This window comes from Moschus berezovskii, chromosome 5 (genome assembly GCF_049115385.1).
Source record: "Moschus berezovskii isolate FMDL1 chromosome 5, NW_MosBer_1.0, whole genome shotgun sequence".
In the NCBI taxonomy this organism is placed as follows: Eukaryota; Metazoa; Chordata; class Mammalia; order Artiodactyla; family Moschidae; genus Moschus; species Moschus berezovskii.
The window spans coordinates 75260436-75281450 of NC_142464.1; the positions used below are offsets into that span (position 1 = coordinate 75260436).

Genomic DNA, 21015 nt, shown 5'->3' on the forward strand with positions numbered 1-21015 from the left:
AAAACTCAGCAGTGGCCACAGGACTGGAAAAGGTCAGTTTTCATTCCAGTCCTAAAGAAAAGCAATGCCAAAGAATGTTCAGACTACTGCACAGTTGCACTCATCTCATACAAAGTAATGCTCAAAATTCTCCAAGCCTGGCTTCAACAGTATCTAAATTGAGAACTTCCAGATGTTCAAGCTGGTTTTAGAAAAGGCAGAGGCACCAGAGATCAAATTGCCAACATCTGTTGGATCATAGAAAAAGCAAGAGAATTCCAGAAAAACATTTATTTGTGCTTAATTGACTACATTAAAGCCTTTGACTGTGTGGATCACAACAAACTGTGGAAAATTCTTCAAGAGATGGGAATACCAGACCACCTTACCTGCCTCCTGAGAAATCTGTGTGCAGGTCAAGAAGCAACAGTTAGAACCAGACATGGAACAATGGACTGGCTCCAAATTGGGAAAGGAGTTCATCAAGGCTGCATATTGTCACCCTGCTTATTTAATCTGTATGCAGAGTACATCATGCAAAATGCTGGACTGGTTGAAGCACAAGATGGAAGCAAGATTGCCGGGAGAAGTATCAGTAACCTCAGATATGCAGATGACACCACTCCTATGACAGAAAGCAAAGAGGAACTAAAGAGCCACTTGAAGAAAGTGAAAGAGGAGAGTAAAAACGCTGGCTTAAAACTCAATATTCAAAAAACTTAAGATCATGGCATCCAGTCCCATCACTTCATGTTAAATAGATAGGGAAACAATGGAAAGAGTGATAGATTTTATTTTTGGACTCCAAAATCACTGCAGATGATGACTGCAGCCATGAAATTAAAAGATGCTTGTTCCTTGGAAGAAAAGCTACAACCAACCTAGACAGCATGTTAAAAAGCAGAGACATTCCTTTGCTGACAAAGGTTCGTCTATCAAAGCTGATTTTTCCAGTAGCCATGTATGGACATTAGAGTTGGACCATAAAGAAAGCTGAGTATCCAAGAATTGATGCTTTTGAACTGTGGGGTTGGGGACTCTTGGGAGTCCCTTTGGTAGCAAGGAGATCCAACCAGTCGATCCTAAAGGAAATCGACCCTGAATATTCATTTGAAGGACTGATGCCGAAGTTCCAATCCTTTGCCCACCTATGTGAAGAGCCAACTCATTGGAAAAGACCCTGATGCTGGGAAAGATTGAAGGCAGGAGGAGAAAGGGATGACAGAGGATGAGATGGTTGGATGGCATCACCAACTCAATTGTAAATTAAGTCTGAGCAAGATCCAGGAGTTGGTGATGGACGGGAAGCCTGGTGTGTTGCAGTCCATGGGGTCACAAAGAGTTGGACACGACTGAGTGACTGAACTGAACTGACTAAGCCGTCCAGAGTTCTGTAACTGGTTAATCAGGCCATCTAATTCACAACATAGTGCTCCTGATTTCTGCCTCCTGCTGTCTACTCTGGGGCAGGTCAACAGTAGTAAAACATGAGAAAAGAAATGAACCTGGGTGTAAAGGGAAACCTCAACTTTTACCATATGCAGGTGTCACCGTCTAGTATTATATGGTTAGAGTATTATATGGTTTTTATATGGTTAGGGTACTACAAGTTGGCTTTCTGCTTTTTTACTGAAAACACCCTGAGGACCCAGAGAATACTAAAGGATAATTGTTAATAATTTGGGTTGTGGGGGCAACTGACATATGGAGAATTTTATATAACCAGGTTAAAATCAAACTTACTGATCTGCTTCAGGCCTCCACATCTTTGAACTCAGCAGTGAACATGAGCCTAAGTGCTAATTTTCATAATTGGACTCAAAAATTCTTAAAATCTTCTTAAGTGTCAGTAGGGTATCTCCAACCTGCTTCTGTTACTCAGCATTCTCATAAGTGTAACCCTCAGTATGTATATAGTCTTTCAGTGCCTGGTGAAAATTTTATCTACATTATGAAAATGTACATCTAATCTTACCGAAGTACATGACTTCCTTCCTTTTCTGAACAACTGAATATCTTCTCTTAGAAACATACATAGTTTCTAGAGTTGGTATCAAACAATCAGAAATGTTTGGTTAACTAGTAAATTATTTCATTAATCCATTCAGCAAGTACATCGCAGCCTGGGTGGTACGCAGCACTGTGTTAGATGATGAGTGCCTGCTAAATCGCTTCAGTCGTGTCCAACTCTTTGTGACCCTGTAGACTGTAGCCCACAAGGCTTCTCTGTCTTTGGGGTTCTCCAGGTAAGAATACTGGAGTGGGTTGCCATGCCCTCCTCCAGGGGATCTTTCTGACCCAGGGATCAAGCCCACATCTCTTACATTTGTGGTGAGCAAAAGTAAAGAGGGTCCCTACCCTCCCTAATGGAGCATCCAGGCAAGGAAAGAAGAGAGCAATAGTTACTTTTATTGCTGTGTTTGGTAAATGCCTATGCACTAGTGGTACTTTATTTTATTAGAGGGCAAATGAGGGGGGATGGACTTATGAAGGTCAAGAGAGTTTCCTTGAGGATGTGTCTATTGTTTCTAGGCTGAGTAAGGAAATAACAAGGGTTTCCTTGGTGGCTCAATGGTAAAATATCTGCCTGCCAATGCAGGAGACACTGGTTGGATCCCAGTGTCATATTCAAGACCCTGTAGCAGGAGGAATCCTGGCAAACATGGTGCCCAGAAGTACATTTAATGTGGCTGTAGCAGCAAAAGAAAAAAGACCATGGTATGAGTGGAAGCTGGAAATGTAGGTAGTGGACTTACCTTGGAGGATCTTATATTAAAAAAAACAAAACAAAACAAGTTTTATCTTTATCCTAGGAACAGTGGATCACTGGTGGATTTTTGACCTAGGGAAAGGAGGGCTGATATGGTAAGATTTGTGTTTGGAGAATCACTGTAGTTGTAGTATTGAGAACAGACTGATGCAGGTAGAGAAAGTAAGTACACCGTTTTGCAGACTATCAGAATGGATCAAGGAGAGAAAGATGCTAGCTTGGATCAGGATAGAAGTGGAACAGAGTAGAAGGATGCAAGGGAGAATTAGAAGGAAAAATAGATGGGCTTTAGTGAAAGAGTCAGTATGAATGAGAAAGAGAGGAATGAAAAATGACCCTTATGATTTCCAAGGATTTTTGCTTGGATTAGTAGATAGATGAGGATGTCGTTCACGCAAAATGAGAAGAATGAGAATGTTTTAGGTTCTGTGCATGTGCATGAGTGCTCAGTTGCTTCAGTCATGTCTGACTCTTTGCAACACTGTGTACTATAGCCCACCAGGCTCCTATGTCCATGGGGATTCTCCAAGCAAGAATACTGGAGCGGGTTGCCATGCCCTCCTCCAGGCGATCTTCCCAACCCAGGAAACGAACCTGTGTCTCCTGCGCCTCCTGCATTGCAGGCGGATTCTTCCCATCTGGGAAGCCTTTAGATTCTGAGTGGGGGGCAAGGAAGAAATCACAAGTTTAATTATTATTTCTTGATACATGATACAGGTCTGGAGCACACAGAGAGCTCTACCCTGAAGATATAAATTTGTGAATCACTTGAATACTTTGATAATTGTAACTATAGGCATACATGAATTTCCATGAGGAGTTGATGCAGAGTAAGGAATAAAAACTTAGGAGGCCTGAGAAACTAGAATATTTAAAGACTGGGTAGAATTAGATGTGAACAGAAGAGGCAAGAGAGGAACAACCAGAAAAACAGGAGGAAAACTATGGAGTGTACAGCTGCAGAAGCCAAAGAAAGGAAGAAAAGTAAAATCTGGGTTCAACAAACTCTAATCTAAAAAAATAGGTATTTATATGGTACATATGGCTTTGTCTCATTAGGAACGCTGCACAAACTTCTAGTCAAATTCAAAGTGGAATAGAGCAAACAGGGTGGATTTTTAATCCCAGTTCTGATACTCTCAGACAGTTCAGTCTTTGTGATACATTTCTCTCATTGGAATTATGAAATATGTCAGAATACATTTATGCAAATACATACACCTTGTAATCCTCTCACATGTAGTGATCTTTGCTTCTGTAAGTTGTTTGTCAACTTTAGAAATGCTCCTGAACTTGTGTCCATGAAAGTGCTAAGGATGGAATATAGTCAACTGTACTTTTCAGAATATAAGAAACTCTTTTGCAAGATGACTGCAATATGCTTCATTGGTCTCACCTAACTTAATGCTTGAAAAAATATATTTTATTACTTTACGTCAGTTCTTAGGTTTTCACTTAAAATGTTTCCCTCTTGGGCTTAGATTACATATATACATTATGTAATCTAGATTACATTACATATATATTATATATAGGCTTTTATATATATATATATATAGGCTTCCCAGGTGGTGGTGGTAAAGAACTCGCCTGCCAATGCAGGAGACACAAGAGATGCAGGTTTGATACCTGGGTCAGGATGATCCCTTGGAGAAGGAAGTGGCAACCTACTCCAGTAATTTTGCCTGGAGAATCCCAAGGACAGAGGAGCCTGGTGGGTTACAGTCCATAGGATCACAAAGAGACATGACTGAAGCCACTTAGCAAGCAAGCAAGCGCACACACACACACACACACACACACACACACATATATGTAAAAATGAGGTTTTAAGGCATTAGTATATATATCTAAGTCTTTTAAAGATAGGGTTTTCAATATATATTTCTTTTTAAAAGACTTTATTTTATGTTACTGGGTTTTACTTTTGTGCTCGCTTCGGCAGCACATATACTAAAATTGGAACGATACGGAGAAGGTTAGCATGGCCCCTGCGCCAGGATGACATGCACACTCGTGAGGCGTTCCGTATCTTGGGGGCTTCCCTTGTAGATCAGCTGGTAAAGAATCTGCCTACAATGCAGGAGACCCTGGTTTGATTCCTGGGTCAGGAAGATCCGCTGGAGAAGGGATAGGCTACCCACTCCACTATTCTTGAGCTTCCCTGGTGGCTCAGTTGGTAAAGAATCCACCTGCAACGTGGGAGACCTGGGTTCAGCCCCTGGGTTGGGAAGATCCCCTGGAGAAGGGAACGGCTACCACTCCAATATTCTGACTTGGAGAATCCCATGGACTGTCTATCCATGGGGTCGCAAAGAGTCAGACAGGACTGAGCGATTTTCACTCACATAGCCAATTACCAATGTTGTGATAGTTTCAAGTGGACTATCCATAGGTATAGGGACTAAGCCATAGGTATACATGCATCCATTCTCCCCCAGATTCCCCTCCCATCCAGGCTTCCACATATCATTGAGCAGAGTTCCCTGTGCTCTATAGTAGGTCTTTGTTGGTTATCCATTTTAAATATAACAGTGTCCACATGTCAATCCCAAATTCCCTAACTATCCCTTTTCCCACTTCTTCAACTAACTTAAACTTTTGTGTATAATTTCAATTTACCTGGGCTTAATTTATTACAAAGATCACCAGCCCTACAGGCCAACTCCTGTAGATCGTAGTAGAAAAGGCATGGGATAAGAATGAGACATCACTGGGTTTCAGCCCAGATTTGCTACAGGTTGTAAGTAAACCACTCTGTGTACCATTTGCTTCTTCTGTGAAATATGGACAATAATACTTACCTCATGAGGTTGCTGTAAAGAACTGTCTATAACATACAAGTACTCAATAAATGCCTTCTTGACATCACAGTGATAATATAGTGCTAGAGTAGTTGCCACCTAAGATCATAACCAATTAGGACTGTAGTGTAAGCTGTTGAACTAGCATACATGTCATCCAGAAAAACAATCACATGTTTTTCAATATATTCAGAGTGCTATGAACTCTGATGACATAAAAATAACAAATCAACCTTGGGTTTATGGTCATCTCATAGCTTATGAATTGAAACATTTCATGATCCTTGTCAATGTAGAGAGTTAACTTCCCTATGATTTGAGAGAAAAAAGAGATTATTTCTCCTGTACTAGTTTTTCGTAAAAAAATGCCCAACTAAGAGGCTTTCACAGAGAATTCCTTCAAAAATGATGTGCTGAATGAATGGAGTAAAATGGAAGAAGATAAAAGTTCATTTTCGTGTTTTAGGAAATGTATTGAAATTAGAGATTATGATTATTTTTGCAAATTAACAGTTCTCTGGAGGAATTAGTGTTATGCTGGGCTCTGCAGTCATTTGTTTACTCAATAAATAAGGTACTTTACTATGTTGATATGATATTAGGTGCCATGATGGTCAAGAAAAGAGTCATGTCTATAGATCACTGCCCTACAGATTTACAGTGCCAGACAGGAAAATCATGAACCAGATAATCATGAGATTATTTCCAAAATTAGTCAAATAAAGTAGTCCCCTCATCCAATCTTCATCTAATCTTTACATTTTAGGCCAAGAGTGTCTATTGTGTTTCCCCAACAAAACAATATTCAATCCAACCAAATCAAAAGTCAAAATGAATTGTTGATTTTTTCTTTTAACTTCACCATAAGTATCATCCTATTTAAGATATAGTTTTCTTCTAGATTCTGAGCATATACATACATTCTAATTTGCTATTGCCTAGCTGTTATATTACATTCACATTTTTTTGGCTTGCATGTTTGGAATTCTTTATTTTGGATATTTTGTTTATTTTATTATAGTAGTAAGGGGGATAAAATATAGATGGTTCAGAGATCTTTCCTGTCATACTTCTCAAACAAGTTTCTTTTCAATGTTTTTATTTAAGCAAAAACTACTAAAAATTTAATAAGGAATTTCATCAAAGTTCCTCCCACTTAAGTATTTTTTTTCCAATGGTGAGGTGAAACTACACTTCAAGAGGTTTCATGTTAAGTGATTCCTTTGATATATCCATCACAGGAACATAGTTATTACTAACTTATTTTAAGGTGAATCAAGATCAGTCTTCCAGTTAATGCTTTTGTAAGCTTTCCTGATATAAATGCCTTGAATTTGTCTTCTAATATGTAAAAGAATATTCCCTTTCCTGCCTTTATTGTCAGTAAAAATAAAAAACTGTCTGCACTACTATCATCTTAGGATCTCCGTTCGGATCATCCTAAGGATTTCTTGTCTATCTTTTGCATTGGAGCTTCTGTTTTCTGAGTTCCACAGCATCTTCTTCCTTAATTTACATCTTAGTGGAGACTTCTCTTGTAGCTTCCTGTGAGTAGCTGAGGGAAGATAAATGTTTTGAGATCTTGCATATCTAGCAATGCCTTTATTCACTCTTGACAATTGAATTTTTATGTATGTATACTCCTTGGGTTTTCTAAGGCAATATTTCAGTGTCTTCTAGCTTTGGATATTACTCCTGAGACAGTCAATGCTATTCTGATGTTTGTGTATATGAATAGTTTCTACCTTTGTGACATTTTGGAATATTCTCTGCTTCCTAAGATTCTAAATTTCATAATGGTAAACCTTATTGTGAACCTTTTTGATCATGTTAAGTATCAGATTGGACTTCTAGTGTTGACACACCTAAAATGTCATATGCTTGGAATCATAAATATTTTAGTCCTTTGGGTTGCTTTAACAAAATACCATAGACTGGATGGCTTATAAACAATAAAAATTTATTTCTGACACTCTGGAGACTGGGAAGTCCAAGATCATGATGCCAGCTAATTTGGTATCTAGTGAGGGTCTGCTTCCTGGTTCAGGTGGCCACCTTCTCTCTGTGTCCTCACATGGTGGTAGGGTCAAGGGAGATCTTTGGAGAATCTTCTGTAAGGGCACTAATGCCATTCATGAGAACTCTGCTTTCATGGACTAATCACCTCCCCCAAGCTCCGCCTTCTCACACTATCACATTGGGCATTAGAACTTTTCAGGCACACAATCATTGAGCCTTTAGCAATATAGCATGTAGCCTTTCCAAATTTGCTTCTTTCACTTAGCAATATTGACTTGACAGCTCATTGCTTTTTAGAACTGAGTAATTTTATGGCAGAAAGTGAAGAGGAACTCAAAAGCCTCTTGAGGAAAGTGAAAGAGGAGAGTGAAAAGGTTGGCTTGAAGCTCAACATTCAGAAAACAAAGATCATGGCATCTGGTCCCATCACTTCATGGCAAATAGATGGAAAAACAGTGGACACAGTGTCAGACTTTATTTTTTTGGGCTCCAAAATCACTGCAGATGCTGATTGCAGCCATGAAATTAAAAGACGCTTGCTCCTTGGAAGGAAAGTTATGACCAACCTTGATAGTATATTAAAAAGCAGAGACATTACTTTGACAACCAAGGTCCGTCTAGTCAAGGCAATGGTTTTTCCCATGGTCATGTATGGATGTGAGATTTGGACTGTGAAGAAAGCTGATCGCCGAAAAATCGATGCTTTTGAACTGTGGTGTTGGAGAAGACTCTTGAGAGTCCCTTGGACTGCAAGGAGATCCAACCAATCCATTCTAAAGGAGATCAATCCTGGGTGTTCATTGGAGGGACTGATGCTAAAGCTGAAACTTCAATACTTTGGCCACCTCATGCGACGAGTTGACTCACTGGAAAAGACTCTGATGCTGGGAAAGGTTGGGGGCAGGAGGAGAAGGGGACGACGGAGAATGAGATGGTTGGATGGCATTACCGACTCTGTGGACATGAGTTTGAGTGAACTCCGAGAGTTGGTGATGGACAGGGAGGCCTGGTGTGCTGTGATTCATGGGGTCGTGGAGAGTCAGACACGACTGAGCGACTGAAATGAACTGAACTGAACTGAATATTCCATTTATAAGCATACCACAGTTTATCCATTTACCTACTGAAGGACATCTTGACTTCTTCCATGTTTTGCAATTACAAATAGAGGTGCTATAAGTACATATTGCAGGTTTTGTGTGGATGTAAGTTTTTAGCCCATTTTGGCAAATACCGAGGAGTGCAATTGCTGGATAGTATGGGAAGAGTGGCTCAGAGGTTAAAGCATCTGCCTCCAGGAGACCCGGGTTCAATCCCTGGGTTGGGAAGATCCCTGGAGAAGAAAATGCAACCCACTCCAGTACTCTTGCCTGGAGAATCCCATGGACGGAGGAGGCTGGTAGGCTACAGTCCACAGGGTTGCAAAGAGTCGGACACGACTGAGCAACTTCACTTCACTTCACTTCATGGGAAGAATATGTTTAGTTTTGTAAGAAAATACCAAACTGTCTCCCAAAGTGGCTGTACCATTTTGCCCACTAGCAATGAATAGAAGTTCCTTTGCTCCGTATCCTCACCAGCATTTGGTGTTGCCATTATTTTGGATTTTAGCCATTTCAGTAGGTGCAGTAGTATCTCAGAGATGTTTCAATTTGTAGTTTTCTAATATGATGTAGACTCACTGGAAAAGACTCTGATGCTGGGAGGGATTGAGGGCAGGAGGAGAAGGGGACAACAGAGAATGAGATGGCTAGATGGCATCACCGACTCGATGGAGGTGGGTTTGAGTGAACTCCAGGAGTTGGTGATGGACAGGGAGGCCTGGCATGCTGTGATTCATGGGGTCACAAAGAGTCAGACACGACTGAGCAACTGAACTGAACTGAACTGAACTGAATATGATGTTGAGCATCTTTTCATACAAGGCTTCCCTGGTGACTCAGATAGTAAAGAATTTGCCTGCAATGTAGGTGACCCAGATTCGATCCCTGGGTTGGGAAGACCCCTGGAGAAGGGAATAGCTACCCAGTCCAGTATTCTTGCCTGGAGAATTCCATGAACAGAGGAGCCTGGCGGGCTATAGCCCATGGGTCACAAAGAGTCAGACACAACTGAGCGTGAGACTCCTTATCTTTTCATACATCTATATGCCATCTGTGGTTCTTCTTTGGTGAAGTCTTTGAGATCTTTTGCTCATTTTTTAATTGAGTTGTCTGTTTTCTCAGCATTGAGCTTTAAGTGTTCTTTATGCATTTTAGACCACTCCTTTATCAGTAATGTTGTGCACCACTTTATTTTCAAAATTTTTAAATAGTAATGCATTTACATAGCTAAAACGTAAAAATGAAATTAAAAGGTAAATACTGGGAAGTCCCACTGCTCCCACTCCTTCCAAATTCATCCTTTTCCTTCACCATTTTTCTTTGTTTCTGATTTATCCTTCTCAGATCTCTTTATATTGTGCTGTGCTATGCTGATTTGCTCAGTTGTGTCCGACTCTTTGTGAACCCAGGGACTATAGCCCGCCAGGTTCCTCTGTCCATGGGGATTCTCCAGGCAAGAATAGTGGAGTGGGTTGCCATGCCCTCCTCCAGGGGATCTTCCCAACCCAGGGATCAAACCCAGGTCTCCCGCACTGCAGGTTGATTCTTTAGCATCTGAACCACCAGGGAAGCCCTCTCTTTATACAAGTACAAGCAAATACAAATATACAGCTTACTTCTCCCATTTCTTAACAAAAGTGGCATTTCACATACATTATTTTGAACCTTGATTTTTCACAACACTGTATCATGGGCATCTTTCCATATCTTATCATAGAGTTCTTCCCTATTTTTTTAACAGCTGTATAATGTTCCATTGTGGGGATATATCACAGTTCAGAAATTCCTTGTTGCTGGACACTTGTCACCCCGACTTTTAAAGGTACCTGGGGCTCTCAATCTATGAGATTTTTAAGGCTCTATAATGAAAAGTGGGTGCTTCTTAACTTTCTTCCATTGCCACCTTAGGTTCTGGTTTCTTGCATGTTATAGGACACTTTCCGCTTAACTCTCTGCTTTATAGCTTCCAGAATTTATTTTGTTTATCACTCAGTATCATAGCACTATCATCTTCAAACTGAAGGAACAATTCCTTGATTGGCTAGAGTCTGTAAGTAAGTCCTCTCTTACCTTGTACACTTCTATTGTACCTTCCCAGACTTTAGTCACACCCTTTCAGAATAAAGACACTCAGTTTTCACAAATGAAAATAATCTTGGAAAGAACTAGAAGGTGGAGCATAAAATTGTTTCCTTTTTCAGACCCACCCCCCCCCAAAAAAAAAACCAACAAAACAGAGAAACAGTATAGTCTAAAGATCTCCTGGAATCATTTAATAAGGCAATGGATTTCTATGTTTTTTTTCCTCCTTTCTATGGCAGTAACTACTGCAAAAGCATTTCTGTCCCTGGATTTCAACTTGGTAGGCCTGATGACTGTTTTCCTAGACACCATTAGCACCATCAGTCCTGGTACATCAAGGGACCCTGAAGGATTAGCAATTCTCCTGCTGTACACTTCAAATGATATAGTCATTTGTTTCATCAATTGTGTGAGTCACAAGATGGACCTCTCTTGTAAGGCTGTAAAGCAGTGATTGAGATTTGTGCCCTTCACTCAGAGAGAACCCACAACTATTCCACTTTCTAGTTATGGAACCTTCAGCAAGCTATTCAACCCTTCTAAACCTGTGTTTCCTCATCTATAAAATAACATGCACTTCATAGGTTTGTTGTGAAGATTAATAATATATAAAACAGCTAGTACAGAGCCAAGCAATTCTCCAACAGAGAATGTCCTACAACTCAATTCTGACACTATTTCCCTGGAGATACTGCAGATCCCACAGATGAGGAGCTCTTCAACACCAGTCCTTTCATGTTTCTTTAGAGGCTTCATTACATAGGCATGACTGATCAAATCATAGGCATTAGTGATTGATTCAACTTCCACCTCTTCTCTTCTCCTCAGAGGTGGAAGGATGGGAGTGCCTGAAATCTCCAGCCCACTAATCTCATGGTTGGGCTTCCCTGCTGGCTCAGACGGTAAATAATCTGCCTATAATACAAGAGACTCGCATTAGATCCCTGGGTTGGGAAGACACCCTGGAGGAGGGCATGGCAACTTACTCCAATATTCTGGCCTGGAGAATTCCATAGACAGAGGAGCCTGGTGGGCTATAGTCCATGGTATCACAAACAGTCAGACACAACTGAGCGACTAACACTTTCACTTTTCAGTCTCATGGCTGGCTTCACTGGCAACCAGTCTCCATCCTTAGGTGCTTTCCAAAATGCAGTATGTTAACAAGAACCCAGCTTGAGGACTGTCGTTTGTAAATGATAAGATGCTCATTTCACCTTTAGGGCTTCAATAACTGAGGACTAAACACTAATTATTATAATAAAAGATGCTCCCATGGCTCTTATCACTCAGGAAATCCCATGGCTTTGGGGAAGTATGAGCCAGATGTGAACCATGAACAAAAAAATATATGAAATATATTTTGGTTATTTGAATGATCAGATATGCATTTCTTATAAATAACATTATTGTCATTTGTTTTCCCGACTGGTCTAAAAACTCTGTGAATAAAGAAATACTGTCTGTATTCCTCCTTCATCTCCCAGGTGACAAGCAAAGTGCCTGGTTCATAGAAGAAAGTGACAAATACTCATTAAATGAATCTTTCAGTAAAGGAATGAGTAAATAGATACGTCTTGTTCACATTAATTCTCAGGATACAAAAAAAATTTTTTTCAATAAAACTATGGAGTGCAAGTATATATTTAAGAAAGTCAGTTTGTTATTATAGGAAGATCTTTGATTCCCCCAAATTTGGTCTGCAAACACTCTTCCAAAGAGTACATTTTAAGGAAATATTTCTTGACTGACCATGGCCTAAGAGTTACCCACTTAGTCTTGTGTACCATGTCCTCTCTAGCTGCATTTATGCCTAAGATAAGAAGACAAATGGGAAAATGCTGTGTTTAGTAGTTGGAAAGTATCTGTCATAGGTAAGATGACCTTTGTGCTGGTTTGACTTGGCAGGGGAGAGTGGGTCATAAACCTTAATAAAAATGCCTTGGGAGATGTTGATCTAAATGTTGATCATTTATTTTTTAAATGGGATTTTTAACCAGAAAGATTCCATCATGTAATGTTCAATAATAATGCCATCCAGAAAAAAAAGAAATCACTCAAAATAATTGACATTTATTTGTCCTTGTCTTGTGGGTAAAAATCTGATAAAAATCAGATTTAAAACATTGTTTCATTGGCCTTTTTGATACCCATGAAGGCTGAAAATCATTGCAATAGATCCTGTTTTTGCCCAGTCATACACTGCATGATTATGTCTGATTCTCACAAACATGTTTCAAGATCAGCAGTTTACTGTTATTCCTGTTTTACAAATAGAGAAACGGAGACCCAAGGTTTAAAAATTTGACACTAACCATTATAATGCTAAGCAGAAAGGCAAGATACAAAGCCTGTTCTTTCTGACTCCAAAACTCATGTTTTTCAATACTTCCTCTCTTGCAATGGGGTGTTTTTCCCTAGCAATCATAATGAAATATCTTCATAGGCCATAAAATAATGTTAGACCTCTTCATGTCACCATTATCACAACAAATTTCCTAAATCAAGTCAACACATACAAAAAAGATATGTTTAGGAGTAAGAGTTTGAGAGTTGTCATAGGTGGTAGTGGTTATAGAAGGAAACAGAAAGGATTAGAAAGCATTGTAAAAAAACAGAAGAGTTTCCGTGATTAGAGGTCACCTGATTGTAATGTCCGTTCATATGTGGTGAATATTGGTCACTTTTGGAATATCCAGCATTCCTATGTCTTATGTATCCCTGACTCCTGTGTATCAAATAGAGCTTGTCTCTCACTATCAAAACAGAATATACCTGATACCTTCCCAGGACTGCTTGCATCTGGGCATGAGACAGACATAGGTTCCACCATTCATTCACTCATGCTTATGGCAACCATCAAATCAAAAGTTGGTGTTTTAAAGAAGAAAGGAGCACAGAGAAATCCATCATGAAAAGACTAGCACCATAACACAGTTGATGGAGTAGTTCTGGTCTCCAGGCTCAGTGCTGTTGACTGTAGGAGTGATGTCGGGGCAGAAGAAGCAGTGGGGCCTCAGAGAGTCAGTTCTACAGCATCAATTTTGGCAATGGTTTTTAGCTTTATGACCTCAGAGCCTGGATCCCTGAAACTCTCAGGGAACCTGTGAGGTTCCCATAATTCTTTCATTAAATTACTTTTTATTTAACTTAGTTCCTACTGTCTAAGAATCCTGACTGGAAAAAAAAATGTATAAATAATAATAATAATGACAGTAACTAGCATATCTTGAGAGCTTATGATTTAATTCTGCTAAATGCTTTAAAAAACATTTTACTCCTTAAATTCTCATGTAATTTCTATATTACAACCCAGTAATTCCTATGTTACAGATACAGAAATTAAGAGATTAAGTGGTTTGCTCCAAGACATCTTGCTGGAAAGTGGCAGAGTCAAGATTTGAACGCACCATCTCTATCTATCCCTGGGTCAGGAAGATCCCCTGGAGAAGGAAAATGGCAAAGCAATCCAGTGTTTCTGCCTGGAGAATTCCAATCCATGGGGTTGCAAAAGCGTCAGACACGACTGGGCAACTAAACATCAATTCTAGCTCCAAAACCTAATCAGTTCAGCTCAGTCACTCAGTAGTGTCCGACTTTTTGTAACCCCATGAACCACAGTAGGCCAGGCCTTCCTGTCCATCACCAAATCCCGGAGCTCACCCAAACCCATGTCCATTGAGTCAGTGATGTCGTCCAACCATCTTATCCTCTGTCGTCCCCTTCTCCTTCTGCCCTCAATCTTTCCCAGCATCAGGGTCTTTTCAAATGAGTCAGCTCTTCGCATCAGGTGGCCAAAGGACTGGAGTTTCAGTTTCAACATCAGTCCTTCCAATGAACACCCAGGACTGATCTCCTTTAAGATGGACTGGTTGGATCTCCTTGCAGTCCAAGGCACTCTCAAGAGTCTTCTCCAACACCACAGTTCAAAAGCATCAATCTTCAGCACTCAGCTTTCTATAGAGTCCAACTCTCACATCCATACATGACCACTGGAAAAAACATAGTCTTGACTAGATAGCACTTTCACAGCACTTTCACTGCATCATCTTTCAAAATTTGAAATAGCTCAACTGGAATTCCATCACCACCACTAGCTTTGTTCGTAGCGATGCTTTCTAAGGCCCACTTGACCTCACATTCCAAGATGTCTGGCTCTAGGTCAGTGATCACGTTATCGTGACTATCTTGCTCGTGAAGATCTTTTTTGTACAGTTCTTCTGTGTATTCTTGCCACCTCTTCTTAATATCTTCTGCTTCTCTTAGGTCCATACCACTTCTGTCCTTTATCAAGCCCATCTTTGCATGAAATGTTCCCTTGATATCTCTAATTTTCTTGAAGAGATCTCTTGTTTTTCCTATTCTGTTGTTTTCCTCTATTTCTTTGCATTGATCACTGAGGAAGGCTTTCTTATCTCTCCTTGATATTCTTTGGAACTCTGCATTCAGATGCTTATATCTTTCCTTTTCTCCTTTGACTGTGTGGATCACAATAAACTGTGGAAAATTCTTAAAGAGATGGAAATACCAGACCACCTGACCTGCCTCTTGAGAAACCTATATGAAGGTCAGGAAGCAACAGTCAGAACTGTACATGGAACAACAGACTGGTTCCAAATAAGAAAAGGAGTGCGTCAAGGCTGTATATTGTCACCTTGCTTATTTAACTTATATGCAGAGTACATCATGAGGAACGCTGGGCTGGAAGAAGCACAAGCTGGAATCAAGATTGCTGGGAGAAATATCAATAACCTCAGATATGCAGATGACACTACCCTTATGGCAGAAAGTGAAGAGGAACTCAAAAGCCTCTTGAGGAAAGTGAAAGAGGAGAGTGAAAAGGTTGGCTTGAAGCTCAACATTCAGAAAACAAAGATCATGGCATCTGGTCCCATCACTTCATGGGAAATAGATGGAAAAACAGTGGAAACAGTGTCAGACTTTATTTTTTTGGGCTCCAAAATCACTGCAGATGCTGATTGCAGCCATGAAATTAAAAGATGCTTACTCCTTGGAAGGAAAGTTATGACCAACATTCATAATATATTAAAAAGCAGAGACATTACTTTGCCAACCAAGGTCCATCTAGTCAAGGCTATGGTCTTTCCCGTCATCATGTATGGATGTGAGAGTTGGAACTGTGAAGAAAGTTGATCGCCGAAGAATCGATGCTTTTGAACTGTGGTGTTGGAAAAGACTCTTGAGAGTCCCTTATACTGCAAGGAGATCCAACCAGTCCATTCTAAGGGAGATCAATCCTGGGTGTTCATTGGAAGGACTGATGCTAAAGCTGAAATTGCAATACTTTGGCCACCTCATGAGACGAGTTGACTCACTGGAAAAGACTCTGATGCTGGGAAAGGTTGGGGGCGGGAGGAGAAGGGGACGACCGAGAATGAGATGGCTGGATGGCATCACCGACTCTGTGGACATGAGTTTGAGTGAACTCCGGGAGTTGGTGATGGACAGGGAGGCCTGGCGTGCTGTGATTCATGGGGTCGCGGAGAGTCGGACACGACTGAGCGACTGAACTGAACTGAACTGAACTGACTGACTACATAGACATTTGTCAGCAAAGTAATGTCTAGGTTTAATATGTTGTCTAGGTTGGTCATAACTTTCCTTCCAAGGAGTAAGGGTCTTTTAATTTCATGGCTGCAATCAGCATCCGAAGTGATTTTGGAGCCCAAAAAAATAAAGTCTGACACTGTTTCCACTGTTTCCCCATCTATTTGCCATGAAGTGAGGGGACCAGATGCCATGATCTTAGTTTTCTGAATGCTGAGCTGTAAGCCAACTTTTTCACTCTCCTCTTTCACTTTCATCGAGAGGCTCTTTAGTTCTTCACTTTCTGCCATAAAGGTAGTGTCATCTGCATATCTGAGGTTATTGATATTTCTCCTGGCAATCTTGATTCCAGCTTGTGCTTCTTCCAGCCCAGCATTCCTCATGATGTACTCTGCATATAAGTTAAATAAGCAGGGTGACAATATACAACCTTGACATATGCCTTTTCCTATTTGGAACCAGTCTGTTGTTCCATGTCCAGTTCTAACTGTTGCTTCCTGACCTGCATACAGGTTTCTCAAGAGGCAGGTCAGGTGGTCTGGTATTCCCATCTCTTTCAGAATTTTCCACAGTTTATTGTGATCCACACAGTCAAAGGCTTTGGCATAGCAATGAAGCAGAAATAGATATTTTTCTGGAACTCTCTTGCTTTCTCCATGATCCAGCGGATGTTGGCAATTTGATCTCTGGTGCCTCTGCCTTTCCTAAAACCTGCTTGAACATCTGGGATTTCATGGTTCACATATTGCTGAAGCCTGGCTTGGAGAATTTTGAGCATGACTTGACTAGCATGTGAGATGAGTGCAATTGTGCAGTAGTTCGAGCATTCTTTGGCATTGCCTTTCTTTGGGATTGGAATGAAGACTGACCTTTCCCAGTCCTGTGGCTAACTGTTGAGTTTTCCAAATTTGCTGGCATATTGAGTGCAGCACTTTCAAAGCATCATCTTTCAGGATTTGAAATAGCTCAACTGGAATTCCATCACCACCACTAGCTTTGTTCATAGTGATGCTTCCTAAGGCCCACATGACTTCACAGTCCAGGATGTCTGGCTCTAGGTGAGTGATCACACCATCATGATTATCTTGGTTGTGAAGATCTTTTTTGTATAGTTCTTCTGTGTAATCTTGCCACCTCTTCTTAATATCTTCTGCTTCTATTAGTCAGCCACTAAACCTGAATGTATAATTTGGGAGTAGTTCTTACCATATGTTTTTTTTTTTTAGAATATAAACATCCAAAAGTAGTTGTTAGAAGGTTTTCCAAAGAAAACCAACTGGATGTGTGTACATATATAAAAGAAAGAACTGGTTTATGAAATTTTGAGGGCTATCAAGTGTGAAATCTGCCAGACAGACCAACAAGGCCAAGGCCCCAGGGGAGGATTCATATTGCAGCTCAAGTCCAGAGGTGGTTTAGAGAAGAAGTCCCTCTGTAGGCGTCTATATCCAAGTCTCCTCTTCTTTGAAGGACATCAGTCCTATTGGATTAGGATCCACACTAATGACTTCATTTTAACTTAGTTAACTCTGTAAAGACCCCTGTCTCCCAAATACAATCACATTCTGAGATACTCAGGGATAGCACTGTAAGGTATGACTTTTAGAGGGGACATAATTCAGCCCCTAACAGCAGTAATTTCAACACAACATTTTAGAAAGTGCCTTGTATGTACCTGTAGTCTCAGGGACTTTCTAAGTTTGCATGACACATCTGTATAGTATTTGGGGGCCTCTTCAATTTTGAAAATACCAGTCCTGCCCATAGCCAACATCAAAATGGTAACCATAATATTATCTGTAACCAAAGTCTCCTATGTCTTAGCTTAAAGATGATGATGCCCAGCTACAAGGAAATTTTAGGTTGTGTTTCCCACCAGAAGTACAAAAACTGGTTGCACTACAGTTTCCCAGTACTTAAACTTATCAGAAGAATCTGCTCCATGGTAAAGTGACACAGCTCCTAAAAATATTCTTCTCCTTCAAGGACTGATGGCTTTTGGCTGTGCTCACAGTTTTTGCAAAGATTTCAGACCTCGAGGGGCCAGACAGCACTGTGAGGTCTGCAGTGTGCCTCTTAGCAATGAACATCATAATGGGAACACTTGTCATTTTTTTTCACCCGGAGATTTGTTATTCAATGGTTGAACGTGAAGGTGAGTGCTTGGAAAAGCCATCTTAACTCCTCCATCAGTTATTTAACAGCAGTCACACCATCTTGCATTTGTAGAACTCTTTGTACTTCTTAAAGTACTTGTACATGGTTTAGTTCATTTCATCTAAATGGTCCTTGATTGGCCTAAAATTTAAATCAGCTTCCCAATGTGCCTAGCAATCTTAGAGAGCACTTTATGAGCTGAAAAAACATGACCCAAAGTGGAGAAATTGCTCTGAAAGCATCCTTTAAAATCAAGGCACCGTTATTCTACACATTCATAAATAGTGAAGCTGAGTTAAATCCTTGAAGGAATTGTGGAGATTATCCAAAGATTTTCAAACCTTTACATTTTACTTTGTTTTTAACACCATTTTCTATAGGGTTAAGTTCTTAAATCCAATGTTACTTGATTAAAAATTTCAGACAAAACCATGCCTCCACTTTCATTCTGTCTTTCTCTTAAGAGTCAAACCTACATATTCCCTTTAAAGAAAAACTGAAGGTAATTTGTTGTCAAAAGATCCTGAACTAAAAATACATGTCACAATTAGACAGGGCCTGAATAGTTCTCCCTACACAGAGCAGATGGTAATCTCTTTTAAAAATAAAATGGTGATCTGTGTTTCTGACTGTGTGCCTTCTGCATCAGGCATGAAGTAAAAATGAATTTCTATTTTGTTTCACTCTAGGAGCCTATTACATTGACCAACATGGGTGGTGGGGAGGGAGGGAATCACCTAATTTGTTCAAATATAATCACACAGTGACAACAAAAGCATTGACTGCTTTGACTCTCTGCAGGAAAGCTTTATTAAAAAATGAACAGATGCAGAATAATCTTGAGAATGCTCTTGTTATTCTGCTGGTAATGTCTGTAGTTAAGGAGACATCTGTGATGGGGGATAAAGAAGATCATTTTCTTTTTGAAGTACAAAGTGTGGAGTAAAAATATCATTTGGGGGGATTTAAAACCTAAGAAATAACCTGATTCTTTACCTATACGTTTTTTAAATGATTGATTGTAGGAGTACTGCAATTCGGAGTTGATTTTTTCCATTTATATGGTGTTAAAAAATGAAACTCAGTCTCCTAAAATATGTAAGGAAAGACCTAGGTTCATATAAGAATGTGGAAGACACTGCCTGTGCTAATACAATATAATGATATATAATGGTAATATAATATGGTGGTGGTTTGGTTGCTAAGTCGTGTCTGACTCTTTGCAACCCCAGGGACTATACCCCACCAGGTTCCTCAGTCCATGGGATTTTGCAGGTAAGAATACTGAAAAGGGGTTGTCATTTCCTTCTCCAGGGGATCTTCCCCACTCAGGGATTGAACCTGGGTCTCCTGCATCGCAGGCAGATTCTTTACCAACTGAGCCACCAGGGACGCCCACAACATAATGACAATAAGATAATGATAATATAATGTCTCTAATCCTGGTTCTAAATTAGGGTATGCAGCCACATTTCTATTGAGGCAGGAGTGCAGATATAACCTTGCTTCAGAGATATTTTCTGCCTGTGGTTTTGATTATACAGTTCTATGGAGCAAACCATAATGCCTTAACAGTTAGTCCTACAAATAGCACCTCTCCTATTTTTCATTTTTATTGGAAAATAGTTGCTTTACAATGTTGTTTTAGATTCTGCTACACAGCAAAGTGAATCAGTTATATATATACATATATCCTTCTTTTTTAGATTTCCTTCCCGCTTAGGTCACCACAGAGCATTGAGTGAAGTTTCCTATGCTATACAGTACGGTCTCATTATTTATCTATGCTATCCAGCAAATTTGGAAAACGCAGCAGTGGCCACAGGACTGGAAAAGGTCAGTCTTCATTCCAATCCCAAAGAAAGGCAATGCCAAAGAATGCTCAAACTACCACACAATTACACTCATCTCACACACTAGTAAAGTCATGCTCAAAATTCTCCAAGCCAGGCTTCAGCAATATGTGAACCGTGAACTCCCAGATGTTCAAGCAGGTTTCAGAAAAGGCAGAGGCACCAGAGATCAAATTGCCAACATCCGCTGGATCATGGCAGAGAAGGCAATGGCAAGCCACTCTAGTACTCTTGCCTAGAAAATCCCATGGATGGAGGAGCCTGGTAGGCTGCAGTCCATGGTGTCGCTAAGGGTCGGACACAACTGAGCGACTTCACTTTCACTTTTCACTTTCACACATTGGAGAAGGAAATGGCAACCCACTCCAGTGTTCTTGCCTGGAGAATCCCAGGGACGGGGGAGCCTGGTGGGCTTCCGTCTATGGGGTCACACAGAGTCGGACACGACTGAAGTGACTTAGCAGCAGCAACAGCAGCTGGATCATGGAGAAAGCAAGAGAGTTCCAGAAAAACATCTATTTCTGCTTCATTGACTATGCCAAAGCCTTTGACTGTGTGGATCACAATAAACTGTGGAAAATTCTGAAAGAGATGGGAATCCCAAACCACCTGACCTGCCTCTTGAGAAACCTGTATGCAGGTCAGGAAGCAACAGTTAGAACTGGACATGGAAAAACAGA

At 40.3% G+C, this 21015-nt stretch overlaps 1 protein-coding gene and 1 non-coding gene across 2 annotated transcripts in view; both read left to right on the forward strand.

The window, feature by feature from the left end:
- The window catches only part of GABRB1 (gamma-aminobutyric acid type A receptor subunit beta1), a 499524-nt gene that overhangs the window by 409614 nt on the left and 68895 nt on the right, over positions 1–21015 (forward strand). The window lies entirely within an intron of this gene.
- Positions 4679–4785, forward strand: LOC129562250 (U6 spliceosomal RNA). Its single transcript, XR_008687166.1, has one exon. It is a non-coding gene; the product is annotated as a U6 spliceosomal RNA (small nuclear RNA).